This window comes from Stegodyphus dumicola, chromosome 10 (genome assembly GCF_044657685.1).
Source record: "Stegodyphus dumicola isolate Sdum_Otavi_A_Nest chromosome 10, ASM4465768v1".
In the NCBI taxonomy this organism is placed as follows: Eukaryota; Metazoa; Arthropoda; class Arachnida; order Araneae; family Eresidae; genus Stegodyphus; species Stegodyphus dumicola.
In genome coordinates this window covers 130,916,017-130,936,124 of record NC_140777.1, presented here as the reverse complement: position 1 = coordinate 130,936,124, position 20,108 = coordinate 130,916,017, and positions in this window count along the sequence as shown.

The following is a 20,108-nucleotide window of genomic DNA, read 5'->3' as shown; positions in this document are numbered from 1 at the left end:
ATACAGAGACCAACCACTTGTGGTCTGAACGTAAGAATATAAAAATATTAACTAAACTCTAACTAAACTAACTTTGGATTAATAAACAAGTGCCTACGTGAAGATTGGCCGTATATTAACAGAAAGGCCGTATGTAGTACAGAGAACTGTTAACACTACGATACGTTTAAAATTATCAAGAGGATTAAACCTCTGGCCTTGAAGGCAACCAGCAACCGAGTAAAACTGCTATGGCAAGCGGCCTGCTCCTAATCACTCCTTCCTCTCTCTTGCTTGGCAAAAAGCCACAACTTAAGTACTTGGCGTTCGCAAGACAAATTTGCATAAATAAGTTAAAGCTTTTAATTCTGGCCGGAAGTAGAAAATAAGAAGTGATAGTAAAGATTTAAAATAAAATAAACGTTAGTAAAACTTAAGATCCTTACATACTTCCCGCCAGAGTTAATTAGTTTGAAACTGAGGTCTAAAACGACCTTGTTGAAAACTTTTAGCTCTAGAATCTAACGCGAGGCCAATCTTTTACAAACATTTCTCACTAGAAACTAGAAATTAAAAAAAAAAAAATCGTTTTTTACATTATCAACTTCATGGACAATTACTTTTCATCTGTACTGCATCTAAACAGGAGCTCTTAGTTGAAATCTGGTTCCTTCCAGAGATCTGGAAGGAAAACTAGTTTAATGAAATGTTACACAATTAAATGGCAAGTAACATGAATATTTATATTTCTCTTAACATTCTTATTTCATTCATGACGTTATTTAATTCTCTCCCCGTGCTCTCTGACATGTGTTGTAAAAGAAAACACCAAACACGAACGTGTTTATGTACAAGTGTTCAACACTACCGCCTGCAATCAAAACACTAACGTGTTAAAATTCAACATAACAAGACCTCGTAATACACCGTATCTTCATCTCTAAACCCTGAGGTACTATTCTGAAAGTGGCTAACTCTGAAGTGTAGCGTCAGAAAGCCTACCTACATTCTTTCAACCTTTAACACATATTCACAATAATTTGGCTCTTTTTACAGTCACACGAATAAGTTAAAATTTTCTGGCATTACTTTCACTTTTAACATATCATAGTATTTCTTAACGCTTAAAATAACCGTTCACATTGTATATAAGAACATATTAACATGCCGTTAATTTTACGTATTTTAAAACATACATTAGTAGTACATTGTTAACTTCTATTCTTTTCCAAGCAAGTGCCAATTCTTCTACATTGATATACTACATTTCAAAAGTCTTTCAGACTAAAACTTTTTTCTTGCCAGAATCTTTTAAATAAAATTTTATACAATCAATAACTTTTACAATATTCAAGTATTTACACATTCCTATTATATAATAATTCTAGTTTTACTCGCGAGTAATTGAAAAACATAATACCAAAATAGGTAACAACTCATTTCTCGCCTTTTTGGCGATAAAGGTAGACCTCACATGAGGTAAAACGTCTTGAATTCTGCCACTTGCAGTAAAAATGAAAGATTAACTTAAGGTTGCAAAGTAACATAAAGTTTTACTTATCTTTGTGATATTCGGACATTCTTTTTTCTGCCCAGTCCTGGAAGGTAGCAAAGACTAGCGTTTGGTTATCTTCCTTCTTGTGCGGGTTCGCCCTTCAGTTCCTTCCTCTATGAGCTTTCTTTTCCTTCCAGTTCGGTCACCCTTGAAGACCTTTTTTTAGCCTCTGCCTGTGGTCTTGGCCGTTTGATGGCAGCTGGTCTTGGCGGAACCGGGACACTTCTCTCTCGTTCCTGCTTGGATCTCGTTGCTGGCTGTTCAAATTTTCTTTGTATTTTTGCCTCCGCAGCTGGTGTTCCTTCAGCAATTCGTCGACATTTGCTGCGTAGACTCCTGTCCGATGGGTAGATCTTCCGTTTGGGAGCCGGATTATAGTTGCCGTTATTTCTCCTGGCTCTCTTTGCATTCGTCGTACTTCTCTCTTCTTCATTCTGGGGGTGGCCGTGCGCTCTATTTTCTGGTCGGTGGAACGGCTTCTTTTTCTTGTTACCTTCAATTTTCCAACGGGGAAACTTTCTTTTCAATTGCTCCTGCCTCCTAATGGCTTGCCCTTGTGATTGTCATTGTTCCACCTTTGGAGCTTGTGCCTGCAGTGCCTGCCGTGCCGGATCCTGCAAAGATCTTTAAATATTTGCATTTTATTACGGTCATAGAATGGTTTTATCTGGTCAATGTTTGCGGAGCATGTTCCTGGCTTTTAACACCACTACAGCCTGAGTTATTTTTTCTATGACATATGGTCCTTCAAATCGTGGAAAAAATTTGGCGGTTTTATCTTCTGGTGCTGAAGAAAGTGAATGCTTAATTTTTAATGCTTCATCTTTATAAGTTACTCCCCGTCGTTTCATATCGTAATAAAGTTTCTGTTTTCTCTGTGCTACTTCAGTGTTCTTTTTTGCTTCTTTAATTAATTTTTCTATATCACCCATTTTAAATTCTGGGGCTCTTTGTTCAACATAAAATAATTTATTTAACGGCGTTATAATCTTTCTGCCTAAAAATAACTCAGCAGGAGTTTTGCCCGTTGTATCATGTTTTGCGGTCCTAAGGGCGAAAGCTAATTCATTGACATAGTTATCCCAGCTTTTATGAAAATTTTTAACATAACTACGGATAATTTTCACTATATTTCTATTGACCCGTTCCGCTATATTTGATTGCGGCCGATACGGGACCATTTTTAAATGACGTATACCCAGTTTTTGGCGCATGTCTTCAAATATATTACTTACGAATTGAGGACCATTATCCGATATAACTTTTAGGGGCGCCCCGTATTTTAAAATATATTTATTTAAAATAGAATCAGTAACTAATTTCGCGCAGGCTCGTTTTAAGGGAACAATTTCGGTCCACTTACTAAAATGATCAACCATAACAAGGAGATACCGACTTTTATTTAACTGACTTTTTGGGAAAGGGCCCAATAAATCGATGCGAATTATTTCATTTGGAAATTCGGATTTAATGCTATTTAGAAACCCGGCCGGGCGGAAATTAATATAATTAACTGCTTGACATGTTGGGCAGGACTGGACATACGCCCTTGTTAACTTTTGCAGTTCAGGAAAATAGACTGCTTCGGTACGCGTTGGATAGTTTTTCGAATACCAGCATGAGAAGTTAAAGGGCAGTCGTGTAACTCCTGCAGGATATTTAATCTAAGACTAGCTGGGATAACAGGTCGAAATTCGTTCTTGGAATTTGTAGTTTTTGTATAAAATAATAGACCATCTATTAGTTCGTAATGGGCCGCCCTATTTCTTATCGCCACAATATCTTGGTGGCTAAAATTTTCAGGATCCTTTAAATACTCATAAATGTTTCTAAATTCAGGATCCTTACCCAGTTCGGTTATTACAGTTTCTCGGGAATTTATTGTACATGCTGTGAGCATTGCCACCTTTACAGTATTACCTTCTTCATCTATTTTTATTCTGGATAGGGCATATGCTACGATATTTTCCTTTCCGGGGGTGTGCTTGATTACCAGATTATACTCTTGTAACTTGAGTGCCCATCTTATTAACCTTGGGGATAAGTTTTTCCCTGAGTACAATCTAGTTGCTGCCGCATGATCAGAATACACTGTTATTGGCGCCCTTCCAAAATAGACTGGGAACTTTTGCACTGCTACCAGAACTGAAAGTGTCTCTCTCTCGGTCGCGGAATAATTTCTTTGTGTTTGATTTAAAGTTCGACTAAAAAATGCCACGGGCTGCTGATTTTGCGAAAGTACCGCTCCTACCGCATAATCCGAAGCATCCGCTGAAATTTCTAAATTCTCATCCTTTTCAGGAAATTTCAAAACAAGGGCTTGCGTTAATGCTTGCTTTAATTTTTCGAAAGCACTATTGGCTTCGGCCGTCCACGAGAATCTTGCCTTTTTCCTTTTTAATTTTAACAATGGTTCAGCAATAGCTGCAAAATCTTTTATAAAGGACCTATAATATGAACAAAGTCCTAGAAAAGAAGAGAGCTTCTTCGCCGTATTTGGCGGCGGATACCTTTGCACAGCGATTATTTTTGATTCGTCTGTCTCGATTCCTTTCTGAGATATTTTGTAACCTAAGTACTTTAATTCAGTGGCTGAAAATTTGCACTTTTCGACATTAACTTTTAGACCGGCCTCATTTAATAATGAAAACACCTGTCTTTAATCCTGTACATGTTGGTCCAGATTATCACTAGTAATAATGATATCGTCTAAATAGATAAATGTGGACTTTCCGAGAACAGGCCTTAGCACAATGTCCATACATCGCTGAAATGTTGCCGGTGCCCCTGAAAGGCCAAACGGCATACGCAGGAATGCATAAGTGCCAGACTTAATTACAAAAGCAGTCTTAGGCACATCTTTCGGTCTAATCCCTATTTGAAAATAACCAGTCGTTAAATCGTCATGTATTTGGTAGAAGTTATGTTCCTTAGAATTTCTTCAATAATAGGTAACGGATATACCGGATATTTAGTCATGGAGTTTAATTTACGATAGTCAATCGCAAAACGCCACCTTTTTGGATGTGTTACTGGATAGTCATTGTTTTTCTTACATAAAACAACCGGGCTAGCATAATTACTTGAGATGGGCGTTATGATCTTTTTACGTAACATATCTCTAACTCTATAATTTTTTCTTTATTCTTATCATATCGGTATGGTTTGTGGCAAACTGGCAGTGAATCTCCGGTGTCGATACTATGGTTAGTAACTTGAGTAAATCCTGGAATATCACTAAATAACGAAGCAAATTCACTCACCACTTCGAATTTTTTGTTGCGCTTCCTTAGGCAGGTGGTCAAGGTTTAACATTGGTGGTTCTGTTTTTTCTTCTCGAACTGGTTTCATCGTTAGCTTAAGGGACGCTTCGTTAAAATCCAGCTTTGCTTCTGCCTCTGAAAGAAAATCTATCCCTAAGATGATATGTGCTTGCAAATTCTTTACTATAAAAAACATAATCTTTACTTGTTCGTCCTTGAAAGGAACGTATAGCGGTAATTTACCTATGCACTTGCATCTTTCTCCCTGCGCAGCTAACACTGTCGTATTATCCGAATTATATATGCGGTATTTACGAAAATACTTCCTAAAAAAATCTTCTGCCACACAGGAACACTGCGCGGCTGTATCCAGGAGTGCGGTGGCTGGGATGTTATTCACCAACACTTCGATCTTTAGAGTCAATTTTTCGAGTCAAATTTTTCTCCATTACTGTATTTAACTTGAAGGAAGAGGGGTTTTCTTGGCCTTCGGATTTCCGCACCCTCCCGTCAGCAGAAATCCGTTTTAATTTAAATCTTGTTTTTTCCTTTCCATGCTTTTCTTCTTTTTCCACTGTCCTTCAGACTTTTTTCCTGGATTACTATTGAACTGTCGACGTTGGCCGGTTGTTTTTGGATACTCGGGTTTCCGGGTTTCCTTGCCCACTGATTCGCTTTGCTTCCGTAGCCGTGTTCTTGACTTTGGTCTTGGCGCACCAAATTGGTTTCGTTGTTCACACTGGCGTCTTCTTTCAATGTCCGCCGTTCTTCTACTTTCAAACTGGATTGCTAGCTCAAATAAGTTTTCCAATGTAGTCGGATTCCTTAATTCGATAAAGTCTTGTACTTGGGGAAGTAACCTCGGCAAAATCACTTGAATTATCTCAGGATCCGGACGGTTTCCATACAAGAGTTTGAAGACGTGAATTTTTCTTAAAATAAAGGTGGAAAGATTTTCGATTCGTTGCTGATATATGCTGAAAAGTTCCGTTTCTAATTTTGCACGATCCCTTACGACAGGGTAGGCTTTTACTAAGGCAGTCTTGAAATTTTCGTAAGTATAGGTGGGACTTCCCGCTTGACCCAAGAGGCTTCTGCCGATACATTTGAACCAATTAAGCGCTTGGCCCCTCAAAGCGCTGGTAGCTAATGTGACTTTCTGGACCTCATGCACGGGATACAGCATGAAGTGGTACTCCAATTTTTCCAAAAAACTGGTTACCGGTGAGTTTCCATTAAATGTTGCTTCTGGTGTCATCGATGCGCGCATGGTCTGGACGATGTAACCAAATCCTTCCAGGGCGGCAGCTGGCATTTCTGGATTCTGAGCCGCTTCTGCAGGCAGCACAGGTTCTTCTTGAAACTCGGCCATGGTTATTCTTCTTCGTCGGGCGCTACTATCAGGTTCAGTGTTCCTCCTTACTTGCTTTGGGAACATTAAATGACCTGACTCGGAACAGGGAGCTTACTAAAGCTATGTTCAATAAATGTGGGAAGTAGACAAGATACACAGGAAGGGTATACGAAACCCTTTATTTTTATCTCTTTACAATGATTTCCGGACTTCGGAATACAGAGACCAACCACTTGTGGTCTGAACGTAAGAATATAAAAATATTAACTAAACTCTAACTAAACTAACTTTGGATTAATAAACAAGTGCCTACGTGAAGATTGGCCGTATATTAACAGAAAGGCCGTATGTAGTACAGAGAACTGTTAACAGTACGATACGTTTAAAATTATCAAGAGGATTAAACCTCTGGCCTTGAAGGCAACCAGCAACCGAGTAAAACTGCTATGGCAAGCGGCCTGCTCCTAATCACTCCTTCTTCTCTCTTGCTTGGCAAAAAGCCACAACTTAAGTACTTGGCGTTCGCAAGACAAATTTGCATAAATAAGTTAGAGCTTTTAATTCTGGCCGGAAGTAGAAAATAAGAAGTGATAGTAAAGATTTAAAATAAAATAAACGTTAGTAAAACTTAAGATCCTTACAATGTGTTTACTTATTTTTAGTTTCTACATTTTAGAATAGCGGTAGATTACAATGATTATTTCATGCAATTTTTATAATCAATAACTTTCCTTTTGTTACTGTACAGAAATAATTTAAATAATACAGTATACGATAGTAAGCTCTTCGTTAAATAGCACACGATGAAACTTTTGTTTCTATTTATTATGAATTTCTTTGTTATCACAAGTACATAAAATGTAAGCGAAGAAAATAGAATATACTTAAATTTAATAAAAAATAAAACCTGATTTCCAACATTCATTTATTGGGATAATCTAATAAACATACATAACGGCAATATTTAAAAAAAAACGGGAATTACACAGTGTTTGGAAGAATAGATACCAAATGAAAAATAATAAAACTTCAATTTGCAATCAATAAAAAATATTTAGTGTTTTTTAATATTACACAATTAAATATCACATAATTATAGATTACAATATTTCATAGAAATGCTAAAGTTTCCTTAACACTAGTGTTTCGATCATACATTTCATAAACTGTTTAAAATCATTAACCTTTTCTGCATACTGTACAAAAGACAATATTACTATAGGATGTGCATTATTATTAATTTAAATAATTAATTAATTGCTCATATTATACATATATGTAGTGCCGATCGCTTGGAGCTGTGATGAAAACCAGATGCTGTGACGTCATTCTCTCTACGAGCTGCGAAGGCGCCAAGCAAAAATTAGGGGAATTACCGTTTTGAGATTATAGACGATTGACGTGAGAGCAGAGACGCTGCTTCTGTTCAAAAAGAACTTTGACGAATCATTACTTGTTTAATTCTCTTAAATGTTAAATTTATGTAATAATCGTTTGTCTAATTAAAATGTCTTTCGTTAATTAATTTGTTCATCGTTTAAAATCCCCACAAAAATTTTCTCAGAAGTGGGATTGCACTTCAGCACTCGAATGAACAGTAATTTTACCTACTTTCCTGGATTACTACCGGTTTTGAAGAATAACTGTTGCTGTGCTGGACTGTTTTACGATGTATAATCAACTATGTTTCGAACAAAAACCTCATCAAACTCCTAGGAATGTATGCTGATTTACCTGAGCTGAAATTGCGTAATAGTGAGTAAATAGTGTGCAGCTGTATTAAAGACTGTGGAATAAATTTTAATAATAGTGGAAGTCAAGTGTCAAGACGTGAATTGTTACCAAAAATCCATCGGACATAATCTGTTTGTACTCGCCTCTTGTTGACACCATTTGTGATCCATTGGATGGTATGGAAGTAATTTGTTTCGTTTCTGTTTCCGGATTATAGAGCCAGGAACATCGTCGATTACCATTATATGAAGTGAGTGATTTTCTCAATTTTATTAACTATGTTTCTAATTGATGTGCCGGGAATGGAAGATGTCCTGAAAAGTGAAAAAGCGCATAATATAAAATTATTACACAAAATAATATTTAACGATGTGGGCGACAGAAATAATCGAAAAAGGTTAAGACAATTTAGTGGTTTCTCTTTAGCAGAGAATAGTAAAGAACTTAATGAAAAACTCGAAAAAATCAAACAAGATTTTCAGGCTTATGAATTAATTTCCATTGCCAATGTTTTATGCATTGATAGCTCTGGCGCACAAGATGACTTAGCAACCCGAATTGTTTCTTATCTGAATAATTTAGAATTGCTTAAAAATAATGTAATTTTAGAAGAAAGTGAAAACGAAAGTGATTTAGAGGGTGTGGATGGTGGGGATAAAAATGAAGTAGATGATAATGTTCGAGATGAAACGAAACTAAGAAACAATTCTGGTGCCACAGTGAGACAACTTCCTTCCCAATGTGCTAATGATAATATTCTTAGTACAATTGAAAACAAGTCGAATGTATTTCATAACTGTAGTATAAATGTTATTATTGAAGACATCAAATCTTTTGTTGCTCAATTTGATGGCCAAAGCCACGAAAATGTCAGTAGTTGGGTCGAAAGTTTTGAAGATGCAGCTACCATTCTTCAGTTAAATGATTTACAAAAACTGATTTTTGCTAAACGCCTGATGACAGGCAAAGCAAAGCTATTTGTTCTTAGTGAACCAAAGTTGAACTCGTGGCAAATTTTTAAGAATGCTATTCTTGATGAATTCCGGTGTAGCTGCAATTCGGCCGAACTGCATGAGTTATTATCAAAACAAAAAATAAAGAGCAATGAAACATTTGATGAGTATTTTTTAAATATGAAACGAATTGCTAAAAATGGTCAAATTGAAGATGTTGCTTTAATACGATATGTTATAGATGGTATACCAGGCTCCGCGTTTAAAAAATCTTGCTTGTATGGGTCACAAACATTAACTGATTTTAAGAACAAATTGAAGCTTTATCAACAGATATGTGATGATGAAGAAAAGTCGCGAACGTCAAAAACAAAATCTGAAAGTAAACAAAAAATTGAATCTAGACATAAATATGACTCAAAAAATTCTGTTAACCAAACAAAGCGTAACGTAACCGATAGTCGAGGAACAATTCCTGAAATTAAACGCAATACAACCTGTTTCAACTGCGGTGAAAGCGGTCATATTTCCAAACAATGTGTTCATAAAGATAAGGGAGTCAAGTGTTTTAAATGTAAAGAATTTGGGCACCGAAGTTTCGAATGCTCAAATACGAATTCGAAACCAGAAGTATCAACCGTGAATATTGATGTAGTCTCGAAGTTGACCAAAGAAGTAAAAATTAATGATGTATATGTAACCGCGTTAATAGACACAGGAAGTCAAACTACTTTGTTATGTAGATAGACTTTTGATAAACTGAATATCGAAGGCCTCGTGCCCGTAAGTTCAACGCTGAGTGGGTTCGGTAAATGTCAAGTAAAACCTCTAGGTTTCTTTAAAGGTAATATTAAAATTAATGATTTCCAGTGTACTGCAGATATTTGTGTTGTAGACAACAATGTAATGACACATGAAGCCATTTTAGGCTTAAACGTAATATTAAAAGGTGAAATATTAATAAATGAAAATGGGGTTACCATAAAAAGTAAGTCACAGAGTGTAGAGAAAGTAAATATTGTATCTGTTTTACCTGTTGACCTAGCTAGTAACGAAGAAGAAATAAACATTGCACCTAGTGTTCCAAACTACTTTAAAGAGACTGTTCAACAGCTAGTTTCGAACTATATGCCATGTAAGACCAAATCTACGGACATACAGTTAAAAATTTTCGTTAAAAATAACGAACCAGTATCGCATCAACCGCGTAGATTACCGTTTGCGGAAAAGAAAATTGTTGAAACCCAAATATCCGAATGGCTAAAGTCAGGAATTATAGAACAGAGTTCTTCGGAATATTCCAGCCCATTGGTCATCGTTAAAAAGAAAGACGGGACACCAAGAGTTTGCGTTGATTATCGTCGTTTAAACAAAGTTGTCGTAAAGGATAGATTTCCCCTTCCCCTGATTGAGGATATCCTAAACCGCCTTCAAGAAGCACGTGTTTTCAGCACTATTGATCTCAAAAATGGCTTTTTTCACGTGGACGTCGAAAAGGAAAGTCGGAAGTACACATCATTTGTTACGCATGAAGGACAGTACCAGTTTTTGAAAGTGCCGTTTGGACTCTGTAACTCACCAGCTGTATTCCAGAGATTCATAAATACCATTTTCCGACCGTTAGTTAACGATGGCATCGTTTTGCCGTACATGGACGATATCATCATTTTGTCCGCCTCATACGAAGAGGGAATCGAGAGGCTGAGTCAAGTTTTAAATCTAGCGAGTGAATACGGATTGGAAATAAATTTTAAAAAATCCCAATTCTTAAAGAAACGAATTGACTTTTTAGGTCATGTCATAGAAGAGGGTAAAATTTTCCCATCCACCTTGAAGACGCAAGCTGTTATAAATTTCCCTGAACCATCTAATTTAAAACAGATCCAAAGTTTTCTTGGGCTGACAGGGTATTTCAGAAAATTTATTAATAAATACTCTATAATTGCCAAGCCACTTAGCGACCTGCTAAAAAAGGGTAATAAGTTCGAATTCGGTGAAGAACAAAAGATCGCATTCAATCGTTTGAAATCAGCGCTATCTGAGAAGCCTGTACTTGCAATTTATAACCCTAATTATGAAACCGAACTACACACAGACGCCAGTATAGAAGGATATGGGGCGATTCTAATGCAGAAACCCCCAGGTGATAGCAGTTTTCACCCCACTTATTTTATGAGTAGGAAAACCTCTGATGCAGAGAAAAAGTACTCAAGTTACGAGTTGGAGGTCCTCGCGATCGTAGAAGCACTGAAAAAGTTCCGTGTTTACCTTTTGGGAATTTCATTTAAGATAGTGACGGACTGTTCAGCATTTCAACGGACGATGGAAAAAAGAGATTTAGCGACGCGTGTTGCTCGTTGGGCTCTGTTGTTACAAGAATTCGATTATGTTATAGAGCATCGTAAAGGTGTTAGAATGCCACATGTAGATGCTCTAAGTAGAGCTCCTGTAAACGTCTTATGCATTTCTATTGAAAATATCTTACCTAAATTAAAACTTGCTCAAGAAAATGACACTGAAATAAAAAACCATTAAGGAATTATTGAAAACCTCAAGTTATGAAAATTATTGTAATAGAAATGGCGTACTATACAAGTTTATTGACGGTAAAGAATTGATAGTCGTACCGGAAAGTATGCAGACTGAAATCATAAAAGATGCTCACGAGAAAGGGCACACCGGTATCAAACATACAGAGAAACACCTGGATGAATACTATTTCATTCCCAAACTTCGGCAGAAGATAGAAAACGTTATCGCGAATTGCGTTCATTGCATCTTAATAAATCGTAAAGCTGGGAAAAAGGAAGGATTTTTACATCCGCGATTCAAAGAGGACATTCCGTTGCATACTTATCATATAGATCACTTGGGTCCTCTGGAAAGTACCCATAAAAACTACAAGCACCTATTAGTAGTGGTCGACGCCTTTACTAAATTTACTTGAATTTATCCAACAAAATCTACGACCTCAGCCGAGGTTATAGCGAAGTTAAGGCCATTTTTGGAAGCCCTTGTCAGATCATTTCTGATAGAGGAACGGCTTTCACATCCAGTGAGTTTTCTGACTGCTGTGCTAAAGAAGATATTAAACATCATCTAATCACCACAGGCCTGCCGAGAGCAAATGGACAAGTCGAACGAATCAACCAAGTCATTATATCAGTATTAGCGAAACTGTCCTTAAAGAAACCAACCGAATGGTATAAACATACACACGAAGTTCAGAGAACGCTTAACTCAACATATCAAAGAAGCATTAACACCACTCCGTTTGAATTACTCTTCGGTACTAAAATGAACAGTAAGGGCACCGATCAGCTTAAAGAGCTGATAGAAAGTGAGTTTCAATCTCAATTCGAGTCTCAAAGAGAAGAATTACGAAAGCAAGCCAAGAGGCAAATTTTCCAAGTCCAACAGGAAAATAAAAAGACATATAATGCCAAAAGAAGACAAGCACAGCCGTACAAACTTGGTGACTTAGTGGCAATCAAAAGGACTCAATTCGGACCACACTTAAAATTAAGAGCGAAGTACTTCGGACCTTATAAGATCAAGAAAGTTAAGGGTGGTAACACCTATGACGTAATAAAGGAAGGATGCCATGAGGGTCCCATATGCACCACCACATGTGCCGAATTCCTCAAGAAATGGACGGCACCTTAAAATTTTTCACGAACACTTATTTCTGTTATTGTATATTCTTGCTTGTTGCTTTTTTTTTTTTTTTGTTTGTATTTTGCAGTGTCCTGGAGGGCCAGTCCACCCTCGGATGGCCGAAATGTAGTGCCGATCGCTTGGAGCTGTGATGAAAACCAGATGCCGTGACGTCATTCTCTCTACGAGCTGCGAAGGCGCCAAGCAAAAATTAGGGGAATTACCGTTTTGAGATTATAGACGATTGACGTGAGAGCAGAGACGCTGCTTCTGTTCAAAAAGAACTTTGACGAATCATTACTTGTTTAATTCTCTTAAATGTTAAATTTATGTAATAATCGTTTGTCTAATTAAAATGTCTTTCGTTAATTAATTTGTTCATCGTTTAAAATCCCCACATATATCTAATTCATCTTCAGCAGTCATATTAAGTACTGGTACCAGTCCAATAATTTCTTTGTATTTTGAAAATAATGAACATACCATAACAGCTTGAATTGTTATTGCTTCTGTATTGATCATTTTCAGCAAAACCAGAAAATGCCTTACCATTGTATGTTATTTTTGGTTTTACATGAATTAATTCTGAGCACCAACAAAATAATCGTTTAATATGAATGATATACGATATAGCACTTAGGACGTTATAACCGAATCTCTAATCCGTGTATCCAAATATTGAACCGCTGGAAACAATGAAGATTGGAGAACAACAACTACGGAAACACATAAAACACCAAAACAGATCACTATTTCACAAACACTATATTCACGATTAGCATTGTAGCACGTTGCTTTTGATATTTTCTAAATGATTTATCCAAACTTTTGGTGTCTTCTTGTAGAGCAGATATTCAGAAACAAAATAAGCACAAATTCGACATTCCTACGATGATTAAGGGCCCTAGTCTGGACACCGTCGAGATAGAAGAACGGGTCGCATTTTGAGATCTACTCGACAGAGAGCGAGTCTGGTGTCATCGTCTCGATCATTACAGAGATCGACGCGTCGGATATTTTCCCGTCAGCTGGACAGCTGCCGTTTAAGTTTCTGACTGTCGTTTTGGAGCTAAACTGAGGACGGCGGAGGTCACGAATTGTTTTTGAAAGTGTACGTAATAGATATTTTAATTTCTTAAGATTTGTGAAAAACTCGAGTATTTCGCTATAGAAATAACGCATTTGATGCTGACGATTCTACATTATTTATTTATTTTACATTACCAATGCCTTAATTAAATTTTAGTGAAAATAATATATTTGGTGTTTTTCTATTTCACATATAAAGAAGGGGTGCATACTTTTAATTTAAAATTGCAATTTTTAAACTAATGTATATATCAATGTACTTAATTTCATATTTTGATGAGTAATTTATAAATTTTGAAATTTTATGTTTTAAATTATAATGTATTTCCCTCTACTTTTATTTGAATTTGTAGTGTATAAAAATGTAATACATTAGACATGCATTAAAGAAAATGCAGTGTATAATTCAACTATCCTAAATTCAACATTTACATTAAATTGCTTTGAGTTAAAAAAATCATTTAAGTAGTTTTAACTGTACCGATATCAATGTCAATTTTCAATAGTTTCTAGAATCTCCTGTATAAAACAAGTTAAATTCCTGTATAATTATCGGTTAAATTCTTGTCAATATTATAATGCAAGATTTATAATTAGCTATCAGATTTTTTAAATGTGCTCTACTTTTAGATAGTATTTTAGATAGTATTTGTTTTTTAGATATTACATCAGTTTTGTGTATATTTATTCAGATCAGAAAAGTGCTTAGTTTTGGTTTTATGTAATTATGGTAAAGCCTTGAGGGCTATCTGCTTAAAGTGAGGATTGCTTTCGTGAGGACATTCTAAGGAAAACTAGCTCGTATACACGCAACACACGGGGAAAACCACGAAAACGTCCATGCAACCAGCCCGTTCGTGGGATTCCAACCTTGGACCGAACTTCTAGTGTTCAGCGATTTTACTAGCCGCTGGTGGGATTGATTTAAAAAGGGTATAAATATATATGTACTGCAATTTCTTTTACTGCATCTGTTAATATATTTATACAGTTATATATATATATATATATATATTTAAAACAGATTTTCTGTGCCTTAAACTTCTATGCTTCTGGAAGTTACCAATGATATATCTGTCATTACCAATGATACATCTGTCATTACCAATGATATATTGGTAATGACAGATACATTGGTAATGACGCCCATGCGTCCAGCCCGTTCGCGGGATTCGAACCTCGGACCGCACTACCAGTGTTCGGAGATTTTACCGCTCGGCCACTAGTGGGATCGACTTAAAAAGGGCATAAATAGGAATATGTACTGCAATTTCCTTTCACTGCATATATTAATATATTTATAATACATTTATATATTCGTATGGTTATTTATTTAAAACAGGTTTCGTATGCTTTAATTTTTATGCTTTTGGAAATTACGAGAAATATGTTGGTAATGACAGATATATTGGTTATCAGAGATATGTTGGTAATGCAACAACCCCGTTCGCAGTGTTTGGACCTCGGACCGAACTACCAGTGTTCAACGATTTTACCACACGGTCGCTGGTGGGATCGATTTAAAAAGGGTATAAATAGGAATATGTATTGCAATTTCCTTTCACTGCATATGTTAAAATATATATGTAAGATAAAAATATGTGAATCAGAATTATAATATAACTATAAACATAAATTCTTCCTCTCTATTCTAAAATCGTAATAACTTCTCTGCATTGCTTCATTTCTAGATCACTCTGTGATCGGCGCAGTTCTGATGACGTAATCATTGGGAACTGAAACTGTCGTTGTAAACCTAAACTTTTCTCTTCGCGTGCTTCCATCTTTCATAAGTACGGACTTTAGCTTTTGCTCTCTACTGTGCTAAGATGAAACCATAAATTCTGAAAATCTTAATACTATTATTTATGATGTTAAATTATAATTTATCACTATAGAAATAAGTATCATAAATATTTATGTGCATTACATTTAATTATAAGTAATGATTATGTAAACGTTTTATTTTGTGATATTTTGCGATAACAAGAACTTTCCCTGAAGAATTATGATTATGTGAACTCTCAAACAAAAAGACTTTTGGACTGAAATGGTGAAAAATTCAATAGGACCCTAAAAATTAAAAATTTATTAAAAAAAATTTGATATTTATAAATTTTACTTTACAGGACAAAATTTTTATGATTTATGATTTTTTTTTACATTTGCTAGTGTTTTAACTCTTTAAAAAGGCTTCTCTGTCGCTACGCCTTTTTCTTTTTGAAGGCGGGAATATGTAAGATAAAAATATATGAATCAGAATTATAATACAACTATAAACATAAATTCTTCCTCTCTATTCTAAAATCGTAATAACTTCTCTGCATTGCTTCATTTCTAGATCACTCTGTGATCGGCGCAGCTCTGATGACGTAATCATTGGGAACTGAAACTGTCGTTGTAAACTTAAACTTTTCTCTTCGCGTGCTTCCATCTTTCATAAGTACGGACTTCAGCTTTTGCTCTCTACTGTGCTAAGATGTAATTTCGCTGGCTTGCTTTCTATCCCAACAATATCAAAAATGTAAATCTTCTGTGGAAAGGCACAACTAGAGTGCCAAGTGATTGTGGCCACAAATATCAATTGGAAATAAAAATGGAATTAAAACTGCTTCGACTGCCAAGTTCTTTAGATATTACCAAGTTAGCATTACTAGCATACTACGCAATCAAATTCTTCTTCAATATGGATCGAAGCAAGCATCGACACTGCTCCGGCTTTTCTTTTCCTTGTGCTTTTATTATGACAATTAAGCCGGCAGAATAATTTCCTGCAGCCTGAAACCTCAATGGAAAATTTAGTTCTGCTCTTCCAATCATCGTTTTGTGATAAATCCAAGATAATGTGAAAGAAGTGAATCATCAAATTTGTTTTTTCAGTGTTTAAAAAATAACAGATCATTCTTCTGCTGTGGTGTTTTGCAAGTGCTTCAAAAAATAATCTCGTGTAGTGTTTACAGATTGAAAGTAATCTCTCCATAAATTGAGAAGTTCGAATGCCTAGTGAAAAGGAATATTTAATTTGCTTCGCCGATCTCTACAATATTTAGAAAAAAAAAGTGCTTTAAATCATCAGTGAATTACCGTTTAGGAATTCAGCATTACAGCGGGTTCAAGGTCGATCTGAGTTAGTGTTTGCAAGTATGTGCGACAGAAAATTATTTGCACTTCCGCTTTTTCAACAGCTCAAAAATTATTACATTCTTGTGAATCTAGCTCAGGAACTAAATTATTTAATGTGCTGAGGATTCAATAGTTTTCATTTCAACTTTAGTTAAAATTTCTGCAATTTGTTTTGAGAAAATCTGAAATTCTTGTTCATTCATTTTTCTAATTTTTCATAATTATGTGTGAGCAAATTAAGTAACGAATTTTAAGCTATTTAAATTATTCATAGGGAAGGATATTAAGATAAGTTTTTATGTTTTTTGAAATTTTGTTGAGAATTTTGAATACTAATTTTATAATTATTCTAAAAATGAAGTAGGTGTAAAAAATAAGTGAAATTATTAAAGATATGTAATATGAAATTATGGTAAATGCATGTTAAATTTATGGATGATTGCATGTTAAGTATAGTGTATGTCGAGGGAGTACTGGTTCCTTCAACAGAGGCCTGTAATTACCTCTGTACAGTTGTTCCTTTTACCCTCTTCATGCAAGATAATGTTGGAGGCTCTCATTTTATGAATGCATGTAAATTTTTTATATTATTATTATTATTATTATTATATTTTTTTATTATGGAATGTATTAATGCAGTTCTCAAAGGCCAGTTACCTTAATGCAAGGAACGGAGTTTTTCAAGTAACTGTTTAGGCTTCCTGGGCCACCAGTGCAGAGAACACACTGGTTAGCTCAAGAGGACAGCCCTATTGATGGATATGTTTGTTTAGAAGTATTGAGAGGCTTCCAGTTTGGTAAAATCAGGAACTGTAAATGAAAGATGATAACGGTGAAACCATAAATTCTGAAAATCTTAATACTATTATTTATGATGTTAAATTATAATTTATCACTATAGAAATAAGTATCATAAATATTTATGTGCATTACATTTAATTATAAGTAATGATTATGTAAACGTTTTATTTTGTGATATTTTGCGATAACAAGAACTTTCCCTGAAGAATTATGATTATGTGAACTCTCAAACAAAAAGACTTTTGGACTGAAATGGTGAAAAATTCAACAGGACCCTAAAAATTAAAAATTTATTAAAAAAAATTTGATATTTATAAATTTTACTTTACAGGACAAAATTTTTATGATTTATGATTTTTTTTTACATTTGCTAGTGTTTTAACTCTTTAAAAAGGCTTCTCTGTCGCTACGCCTTTTTCTTTTTGAAGGCGGGAATATGTAAGATAAAAATATATGAATCAGAATTATAATATAACTATAAACATAAATTCTTCCTCTCTATTCTAAAATCGTAATAACTTCTCTGGATTGCTTCATTTCTAGATCACTCTGTGATCAGCGCAGCTCTGATGACGTAATCATTGGGAACTGAAACTGTCGTTGTAAACGAAAACTTTTCTCTTCGCGTGCTTCCATCTTTCATAACTACGGACTTCAGCTTTTGCTCTCTACTGTGCTAAGATTTAATTTTGCTGGCTTGCTTTCTATTCCAACAATATCAAAAATGTAAATCTTCTGTGGAAAGGCACAACTAGAGTGCCAAGTGTTTGTGGCCACAAATATCAATTGGAAATAAAAATGGAATTAAAACTGCTTCGACTGCCAAGTTCTTTAGATATTACCAAGTTAGCATTACCTGCATACTACGCAATCAAATTTATCTTCAATATGGATCTAAGCAAGCATCGACACTGCTCCGGCTTTTCCTTTCCTTTGCTCTTATTATGACATATATATATGTGTGTGTTTGTGTCACGGTCACTGGTGGGATTGATTTAAAAAGGGTTTAAATAGGAATATGTATTGCAATTTCCTTTCACTGCATATGTTAAAATATATATATATATGTGTGTGTGTGCAAGATAATATGTTTTATGATTTAACCTATAGTTATTTAATTTTTTTTATTTTTCTTCCTATTACTTTTGTTAAAAGTTTGTTATATTTTATTTTTACATACTGCTTATTGGTATCTACGATACATAGTATATTTGTAGCTACGTGATAGGTATAATTCCTGAATAAATAAAATTATTGATATAATCATGGGTTGCTAAAATTAAAATTTTTTTTTGTTTCAAATTCATTAGGAATATTAAACACGCGTATGCTGTGCTGTATTTCAATGATTTGACTTATGACGTTGTTGCATAACCTTTTCAGACAAAATAATGTATTGTAATCATAAAATTCCTGTTAACAAATAGTTTACAAACATGTAACCTGTTAGAAAATTTCCATTATGCAAAAGATCATACTTAAAATTATGTTTCCGTTTCTACATATACCTGAAGTTTTGAAAAGGCCATTTTTTTCTGCGTTTGAAATATCCATTAACGTTTCCCATTTCTTTTTTCCATACTCTTTACTAAATCCAGCAGCGTATTTTTTCGAAAATTTCACCATATACTCGAACTCGATTTTTTTTTCTACCGCCACCCTCAGTAATAAGCACGTGCGAAACAGCCCCTTTGACAACAAACTACGCCCTTTACCTGAGCCTGGAGCAATGTAGAGGTGAGATAGACTGGTTGCTATGCAATAAACGTCACTTCCGCACGGAATTTCCACTCACTTTCTGCCGACGGAATTTCAAGGGGCCAGACTCGCTCTCCCTTCTGCTGTCGAGTGGAAAGTGAATCCCGACTGGTTTTCCGATATCGATCTTGACCGGTGTCCAGACTAGACCCATTATTCTCAATTCAGAGGCTTCAGGCAAGAGCTCACAGCAATGCAAATTCACTCACTGAAGGCAGTTGAAGTAAGTAGATACAGAACAATGAGAAGATTCCCAATGCGTTCTTTGATTAACAGTGCATTCAATACATTACTTTTAATATAAGCAATATTATCAGTCATTGCTTGATTCAATTTCAAACATGTAGTCAGTCTTTTCAAACGCCTTACAGATGGCATTTTTACCAAATTACTTGAAAGAACTGCTAGAATCTGAATTAATTGCGCAGTTCCTTGTCCGAATTTGGCAGCTACCCAAAGCGCACAAATTTTGAGATGTTTGTTTATATAAGCATCCGGTAAATAATGTACAGATCTGCTTCTCGACTGTCGATGAGTTTTCCGTCATATTAGACAGCCGTGAATTCGCCTTACTTCAAAAATAAGAAATAAAGTCATATTTCAGTAATGAAATATTTGCTAACATGTGATTTGCATTAATTTCGGAAATATGATTTTTTAAAGTATATAAAATGCATAACTTAATAGCTTACTTTATAGATTAGTTTCTTTTTTGAATATTTTGCTATAATATTTATACAAAATATTTTAAGTATGAATTATTTTAACAAAATTTTAAACAATTATTTAGCACGTATTTTTAGTACTAATTAAATTTAATAAACCAAAAGTATCTATATTAA